Raw genomic sequence first — 10,000 nt, forward strand, 5'->3', positions numbered from 1 at the left:
TGCTATATAGCACACTCCATACCTTTGAAGTGTTGTACAAGCAGTATGCATATATCACCTTACCTGAGTATTATTCAGCGAACCAGAAAAAGCAGTTAAGTAAAGCAGGAGACCTCAGATGTATTTTAAATATATATATATATATATATATATATATATATATATATATATATATATATAACTGCAGTAGAACAACCTTGGTAACCATCTTCACCTAAAGCTTTCAAAAAAGTGGTCAAAAATTAAATCTGAAAGATATAATTGAATACCATGATAAAGAACCACTATTTTAACTTCCTATGCCTATGTTTTTGGCTACAAAGTAAAGATAAGGATTTTATTACCTCTATTCTGATTTCAGAACTTGAATCACTTAAAATATTTTATGTTCCAGTTTTGATTATAATACTTTCCTTTTTAAAATTAATACAAACAATAAAAGATTAGCTTATTCTTTGCTCATACACTCCTACTTAATGCAATTTAACATTGTCAAAGAAGGGTAGCTTACTAAAATTTAAGTTTTTGTTGTACATCATGATAAGATAGAAACCAAAACACTTAATTTATGGGATTCATTAAAATGTTTTTTAAGGCTGCATAATTTCTTCTTGGTGGAAAAATAAACTTAAGAAGTGAGAAAAAACTGAGTATATACATTCCAGCGAACAAGCACAGTGCAATGCACAATCACAGGTAAGGTATAATATACACATTAGTTTCTAAGGCTGGCCAATCTTAGTGAATCCTGACAGAGGAGAAGAGACTTGGAAGGGAGGTAGGTTAGGTGAGTTAGGTGATATGTCCTGTGTTAAAGCAGGAGCTTTTGGCTTGGGTGAAGAAGTGCTTTTTGATTTGCATTCTGAATTTGGAATAAATGTTGATTTTCTTAAAGCCGCTGAGAAGAACTTGCCAAAGAGCAGGTGCCTGAGAGCAGAAAGCATGTGCAGTGCTGTGGGGTTTGGTTCTAGGGGTAGTGAGAGTTGGTGTGGAGTGGTACTAGTGAGGTTTTCCATGAAGTCTAACTGCAAGGGGAGTGAAGTCTAACTGCAAGGGGAGTATGTGCGTGGAGATGGAGTAGTTTATAGAGTTGGGATCCTAAAAGTAGATTAGACCTTTGTTTTATGGGTAGCCATTTCACTTTTTCCAGAGTGATATAGTGATGCTCACAGAAAGGTGAGCTTGTAATGAATTAGCAGATGCTCTTAGAGATAATCTGGAGTGTGCAATGTTTTTCTTCGAGGCAGAAGCAAAAATTGGGAGCCCATATTCAAGTTGAGAAAGGAGAACTCCTTTACTAATGGCTGCACTGACTGGTTGGGATAGAAAAGGGGGGACTGTTTTGGCCCATACGAGGAGGGAGTTTATTTTGGCTCTTACTTTGTGTATGTGGAAATGGAAGTTTATTGACTAATCAAGCCACAGTCCTAAGTATTTGAAGGTGGAGATTGTCTCTATGGCATGGTTATGTAGGTCAAAGATAATTAAAGAGTCAGGTGTTTCATGAATTTTCTGTGACATTACAAAAGCATAGTTTTGGTCTTGGTGTGGTTGAGACGTTGTTTATGTTTTATGAACCATCAGTGAAGCTTTTGTAAGTCTGACTGGAGCTGGCATTGAATGTTGGTGTGAGAGTGACCTGATCAGTAAATGACCATATCAGCATAGAGGATAAGTGAGAGATGGGGGAGGTCATAAGGAAATTTGTTAATGAATATGGAAAAGAGTAGGGGGAAAGAATGGATCCTCGTGGTACACCTTTGGCAAAAGGTACAGATTCTGATTGGGAGGATCCTATTTTAACTCTCAAGTGTCTGTGAAGAAGTTTTTAAACCAGAGACTGGAGTCTGGAGGGATACCAAGTTCAATTAGTTTGTTTTGGATAAGATACTGGCCAGTGATGTCAAATACATTTGTCAGTTCTGTAAACAGAGCACCTGTGAGGAGGCCACTGCAGGGTTCAGCAGAATGTCATCAGTTAGGGACCAAAGTGCTGACCCAGTACTTTGTCCAGGGCAGAATCCATGCTCTTTGGAGGCAAGCAGGTAGCATTATTGGATATAGAGGGATGGTTGGGTGTAGACTGTCTTTTCAAGAAGTTTACCCAGAATTAGGCAGATGGATATTGGATAAAAATGAGAGGTATTTTTGGTTTAGTTTACTTTGGGAGGGATTTAATTAGAGCAGTTTTCCAAATTTGTGGCATGATGTTTTGTGTGGGACATAGATTATATATGTGGGTTAGAGGAAAACATAGATGCTCTCTGCACTGATATCTGAACCAGGGAGTTATGTTTTCAGATCCAGGTGGTGTGTCAGTGGAAATATTTTCAAGTAGAACAGAGACTTCTTTGGGACATATGCAGTGGAAGAGAGGATAAATGGTGGTGGGTGGGCAATGCATGATCTGTGGGAGATGAGTTTATTAATAAGAGATTGCTAAATTCTTTAAGGAAATCCTCTGGAGAAAGTTTTGCTGTACACACTGAATGGTGTTTGTAGACAGGGCATTATGGGGAGGTTTTCTTCCTGTAAGAAGGTTAACCTCTTTCCAGAAGTGTCTTTGGGAATGTAAAAGGGTAATTTTTTCTTTGTTTAAAGATTTATTTGCTCCTTCTGATGGACTTCTTGGCTAGGTTACTCAAGACTATAAAGGAGTTGTGGTTGTCAGCTTTGGGGGTGGGTCTATTTCCATTTTTGCCATGCATCATCCTTTAGAGTTAAAAAGATGCTTGACTTAAGTGCATAGCCATTTAGTATTGTTGGGTTTATAAAATATGTGAATAAATGGGAAGAATTTGTCTTACAGATGGAGTAGAAAGTTGGTTAGGGTCACCACTGCTGTACTGAGATCATATAAGGAGAGCATATGGTTCAGTTGTGGGCTACAAGAAAGGTTCTGAGTATGTGTATATTTGTGCCACTCTGGTTTCTGAAGGCTTTTAATACTGGTGGTAGTTTTATGGGGTGGTTGACAACTGTAAAGATGACTGGGCAGTGGTCACTTAGTGATGGGGGCAGAATGTTTATTTTGGCAATAGGGTTTGGCATGTTTGTAAAAATCTGGTCATGTTTGGAGTGTTTGGAAGATCTGAGGTTAGGTTTTGTTGGTTCTTATATGAGTTGGAGGAGAACTAGGTCTGGTAAGAAAGTACCGATGTCAGATGAAAGAGAGACAAGGTAATTACGACTGAGGCCAACTAGAATGATTATTTTTGGAAGAGTTATTAAGGATGCTAGTGATGAGTGATTTTTATTTATCTATGGAAGAAGGTGTGGTAGATAGCCTATAGTGATCAGTGCTGATTTACCTTTGTGAGTTAGAAATTTTAGGATTATCCTGTTAGGACCAGAGTCTGAGAAGTTGTTTCCTTGGGCAATGACTTTTGGGTTTAGATTACTTCAGAACAAAATTAGAGAACCTCCACTGGATCATTTGTTTGGTCTCTCATCACTGACATACTTGTAGGAGGTTATAAAATGTTGGTGGTCGGAGGAGCCTTTTTGATTCAGGATTCTGTGACTGCTACAATGTTTAGATTGTGCTAGGAAATAAATGCACTTTTGTGGTCTAGCTTGTTTTTTAAATGTTATGTGCATTGAGGAAGGCACAGGCCAGTGTAGGAAGGGAGCAGTTCTGATATTGAGGAAAGGGATTTGTTTGGCCTGGGTAAGGTTCAATGTTACTCTTAAAAAGTAGTATAAAGATTATGGAAGATAGTCTGAATGAAGTATTTGGTGTTTGAAGGCAAACAGAAAAAGGTTTTGAGTCTGTCTTTGTAATCATATAGAGAATTGATTCTGACAGTGGTGAGCTGGGGAATGGGTTTGGGTGGATTTCTAGGCTGATGTGATAGTGGTTCATTGACAAGGAAGTTATGGAAGTAGGCGTACTTTATAGTGATACAATGATAGGTTGTTTAAGTGTTTTATAAAGGCATTTGGTATTGGTTGCAGGGGGTGAGGGAGGTGAAGAGGAAAAAAGAAGGAGGTAATCAAGGAAAGAGCAGCCATGGAGACACCTCCGGCCTTGACATAATTATAAAAATCAAATCACTCCTACTTTGTGTACACTTTTTATTACAATTCCCATTATAAAATAAGCTAAACAGCCTGCCAGCTGTAGTTCATATAGATCTTTATCACCAGTAAATATAGACCATAATAATATTATATCCATTTCGCAGCCACGATCAAAACCTTAATTCATTCTTTAATATCCAGTAACCACATGGGCTTAATATTAAAAGAAGAAGCTCAAGAAAGCATACTTTATTTATGCATTTATTTACTGGCATTTGATTAAAGTAAAGTGAATGGGTAGAAACCTATTTTCAATGGACGCACAATGTTACAAAACATTTTAAGAACAATAATTCTACAATCTTCAAAAATAAAAACGTGCAATTTTTTAAATAATTATAACAATTTAGACATAATATAAAAAACATGTTGCTTAAGAATTGTTACAACTTATATTACAAGCATTTAACATTTAGAGAATTTTTAGAAAGTTTGTAGAGAAATTATTATTTGATGTAAAGATGGAATCCTAGGTCAAGGACGACCATAATGTTTCTTTAGCTATATCCAAAACCTCAAAGGCAGCATATAATAGTATGCTGAACTGTTGGTAAATGGAGCCATGCTCATGGAACAGGGAGATATAGCACATATTTTAGCTGACAAATTCAGTTCCAACTTTACTCTCTTTGATATCATTTGATTTTCTTGACTGGACATATTGTTTTAAAGTGGGGAGGCAATATAGTTTCCCCATTATTTGTTGAAATAGTCTAAAAATAATGTTTAACTCTAAAAGATATGTCTGAATTTTCATTAATCTAGATAATATCAGCTACAAAAGACAACAAGTAGGACTATCCATTATCCCCTTTACTTTTTGATTTAGCAATAGACCAAATAGCCCATTAGACTAAATCCTAATACTTAAGGTTATGTGTTTGGGAGGGAGTTACTAATTTGAAAATAAAATGATCCCAATTTGCAGATGATTTACTCCTTACTGTTTCAAATATTTCAAATATCCTATCTAATATGTTAATAATTTATTAATGAAACTGAGTACAATTGCATGTTTAAGATTTAATAGTAACGCATCTAATACATTAATAATAAATCAGCAACTAAACCTAATGAATGAAATAATTTTTATAATTTAGAATATTAGAATGTCTGAGCCCTTTCTTATTTGCAGTGGTGATGGACAGGTTGACAGACAAGATCAGACAGGAGTCCCCATGGACCATGATGTTTGCAGATGACATTGTGATCTGTAGTGAGAGTAGGGAACAGGTTGAGGAGACCTTGGAGAGGTGGAGATATGCTCTAGAGAGGACAGGAATGAAGGTCAGCAGGACTAAGACAGAATAAATGTGTGTGAATGAGAGGGAGGATAGAGGAATGGTGGGGATGCAGGGAGTAGAGGTGGTGAAGTGGATGAGTTTAAATACTTGGGATCAACAGTTCAGAGTAATGGCGAGTGTGGAAGAGCAGTGACTAAGAGATTACAGGCAGGGTGGAGTGGGTGGAGAAGAGTGTCAGGAGTGATTTCTGACAGACGAGTACCAGTAAAAGTGAAAGGGAAGGTCTACAAGAGGGTAGTGAGACCAGCTATGTTATATGGGTTGGAGACAGTGGCATTGACAAAAAGGCAGGAGTCAGAGCTGGATGTGGCAGAGTTAAAGATGTTAAGATTTGCACTAGGTGTGACGAGGGTAGACAGGATTAGGAATAAGTATATTAGAGGGTCAGCCCAGTTTGGAGACAAAGCCAGAGAGGCGAAATTGCATTGGTCTGGACATGTGCTGAGGAGGGATGCTGGTTATATTGAGAAAAGGATGCTAAGGATGAAGCTGCCAGGTAAGAGGAAAAGAGGAAGGCCTAAGATAAGGTTTATGGATGTGGTGAGAGAGGACATGCAGGTGGTTGGTGTGACAGAGCAAGATGCAGAGGACAGGAAGAAATGGAAACAGACGACCCGCTGTTGCAACCCCTAATGGGAACAGCCGAAAGAAAAAATGAAGAATGTTGACACTTAAATATTTATGCATTATTATCAAACCAGATTCAGAATCAAAACATGTAGAACATAGAGCTTCAAGCAGACAATTAGTGATAATCCTGGTGATTTCGGAACAAATTTGAAAACATCTAGTTAAATGGGATAAAATCTGTTTTACTTTTGAATGTACAGTATGTTTAATTAAGATGATTTTACTACCTGTGTTATAACTTTCAGAAACCTTTCTTCATGCATTCCAACATTTTACACAAATCTAACCATTATGATTCTATTACATTCTTTGTGGTGTCCTCTGCAGCCTAGACTTGATTTGAAAATCATATAAGGGCACATGAAAAGGGCTGATTAGCTTTACACACACTGAACTGTATATAGAAGCCATCAGGAAAGGCATACTGTTAACTATATAGAATGATAAGAAGTAGCCAATTCCACAATGTCTGATTATTTAAAATAACTCAAATATATACATATACACACACACATCAAATAAATATTTAACAAAGTTAAATGGATCTCATGCCAGTATGTGTGAACAATGATTTGATGCAATGATCATCTGTAACAAGACAATATATTTATTTAGTTAAAGATTTGTAACCAGATAACTTATTCCAAGGCCCCTTTGCAGGTATGAACATTGATGCATGCTATAGGCAAAATAATTTAAAGTTGCAAATAGACACATTCATAAAATGTAGAACATATAGCTGCAAGTAGACACAAACATACAGTGAACAAGATTAATTTTTAAATGAAAACTCCACCTTGGAACTCAAATACGTTTCTTATTTTATGTTTGTTTTCTGAGTTATTTCAATGCATTAAAGCAACTTTAGTTGCTTCTTATGAAATGTAATGTGTTTTTCCACAAAATGGCTAACATGGGACTTGACATATTAATGTGATTTTGTTCTAGTGCTTTCTTTTCCACTTCCCAGAATCCATTTCAAGTTCCCTTTGTATGAGTCATCATAGACATAAGGCAGTTACATTGTCTTCCGAGTCCAGTGAGGAAGAATAACAGCATTTGAGTCACAAGCATATTACAAAAATTCTGTAGTAGGGAGTGCTTGCATTTTATTCCTGAATGGTCATCATATACAATTCTATCAGTGCCTGTTTTAAGCAATTCAGATCAATTTTACAACTGCAGTCAAAGGAAGGAGCTAAATTATAGGCTTTGGGAAGGAAGGAATGAAGGAATGTTGTTTTGTAGCCCTTTGCTATGGGCACTGACAGACCTCCCTTACACTCTTCCTAGGGTGTCAAAGCTAGCACTGTAATCCAAGAGCTGTTAATCAACACTTCAAAAAACTTGTTCTGCTACTCACTAGACTTGTGTCTGCACCAGTAAGAAGATGTTTTATATTATCCTGAATGTTGGAGAAATTTGCTGATGCATTTGCTCTTTTTGCTCAAAAGTATTTACAAGCATAGTACAGGAAAATAAAACAACAATTTATTCTTGAATTTGTATAGTAGATGTGACAAATATGTGACGTCCCTCCTCTGGGCCAGTAATCAAGGAGCCTGAGTCCTCACCACTGACACTGAAGGATGTTCGCTTGAAACAAAAATAGATACACACAGTATTTCTAGATGCAGCTCTCTGCACAAAGCACAATTTCCCTTAAGAGAACACAGGGAACAGACTCAGTCCAGGGTCTGGGCTTCTCTCTCTCTCTCTCTCTCTCTCTCTCTCCAGGCCCTCAATAAGACTCCCCACTGGAACAACTATAGAGTTGAGTTCACAGTCCAGTGTCCCAGGCCAAGCCCTCCATCAATCTCTCTGTGAAAACTTTGATTTTTACACACACACACACACACACACACACACACACACACACACACACACACACACACACGCACACACACACCTTGGAAAGACTGGCACAGATTTACTAGCTATGTCTCTCTGCCCAGACTAAAAGGTAGATACTTCCATCAGGACACTCCAAAGCCAGCTTTGGACTCATACCAGGGTATCCAATTATACTGAGCAAAATTAATACTAATACAAATGGTAATGTTGAGCAAACAGCAAGGCTTTCAGGAGTTGCCACAGTGTCGCTAAGTAAATATAAGTACTATCAAAGTTTAAAAAATTCCCTAAAAGACCGCCGCAATGAAAAGGTTAAATATATTTAATAATAAATACTAAAACAACATGAAAATATTGAATATCTATTTAAAATAAACACCAGAGTTTCAATCACAGGAAATATTAAAACAACACAGATGAACAGATTCACACAGATACAGAAAAACAGTACTTAACTAATCTCACTATGTTTTCCTGACTGATCTAAAGAATTAATTTTCCCTGGTTACTTAATAAAGCACGGTAAGTTGAAGTGTGTGAGTGATCCTTCTATGACAGGTTTCAAAAACAGATTGCTCTGAGGCTTCTGTGTCATCTAGTATTAAAACATAATTTCAGTGATGGATTACAGAATGATATCACATAGATCTGGACATCTCACTTTTGGTTCCCATACTACTGCCCTTTACTAGAAATTGAACCAAAATCACACACATGTTACCATACACACAGATAGAGCTTTGCTAAGATGTGTTACAGCACCTGGAAAGCATAAATCCATTTCAACACTTCCACCCTTCCAGGGTGGCAGTTAGTTCACTGATAAGGACAATACAGTGGGATTCCTAGTCCTTGTTTTTACAGACATTTCATCTTTGGCTGCAATCAGAACTGTAAGATACAATCTTTATGGCCTAAATTAAGTAATTTAATTTCAGGATATTTTTCTAAAAGTTAGCTGGGGCTGAGCTTAATCTCTTCTCTTCCAGTACCCTCTGTTAAAAAATATACATTTAATCAGTTACACTAGTACAGTCTGACACACGTGTATATTTCTTTTTTGTACAGCAGGACACATCGATGGTACATTTTCAACACAAGCATCTGTACAAATCAGTTTGACATACAAATGACATATAATTCTTTATACAACTCCAGCTAGCTATGCTGGCATATGTTACACATCCACTGCCCAACTTCTCCTGGCACAGCTGGCAATACCTCACATCATCACAGTTGGTTTTTGAAACTGAGGCATAAATACATTTGCATGTTTTTGCATATTATATCTCCCCACTTCTGCTGCATTGTTACCACTTGATTTGTTATATTCCAGTACATTAATGCTTCATCTAAACCATCATCTTTGAGCATGGTAAATTATTAGTTATGTGTGTAAGACTAACACTACTTTTTATAAAACTTTTACAATTATAGAAAATATCACTTACAAGTGAATTGCTAGGCAAAATATGTGATCAGTTAATAGGGTTGCCATCTTTTTAAATGCTCAAAATAGGACATTCGTACTGAAATTTGAGACTGTTCAGGAAAAAAAATGGAATCATTAAATGAAAAAAATAATTATCTTCATCTTACTAATAAAATCAAGACTCGGTGATAGGCAATTTGGTTAGTAAAACTTCTTTAATATGATATTAAGATTACTTAAATGAACATTTTCTGTGACATTTAGAGAAAAGTCAGAAAATATTTTCTTGTAAAATATCAAGACATTTACCTTTTTCGTGCCTCCTCAAAGATAGAACTGCCCAAATCAGTACTGCTCTGAAGAAAGAGAGACAATAGGTGGTAACTATATCAAGTAGGTGCACTGATGCTGTTTCTCTTCATCTCTGATATAAAGAGAATAGAAAGAAGTTTCACAACACTCTGTCTTTTTTTAGAGCAGCTACAGATCTCCTGACATTGGTAGGACAAATTGCCTATGCAAGATTGTTGACAGTACCTGTCAGGGAAAACTACATATTTTCATGTGTGTGTGCTGCATTATGCAGGTGGAAACAAGAATTCATCTGCCAAAGTATGTGAGAAGTTAAGTTTAAAAAAGTGGGTGGACATTCCCTCCCTTTGATTTCAAAGGAAGGAAATGGAAGTTTCATGAAATG

This window comes from Protopterus annectens, chromosome 4.part0, assembly GCF_019279795.1.
Source record: "Protopterus annectens isolate FY-2018-M chromosome 4.part0, PAN1.0, whole genome shotgun sequence".
Taxonomy (NCBI): Eukaryota; Metazoa; Chordata; order Ceratodontiformes; family Protopteridae; genus Protopterus; species Protopterus annectens.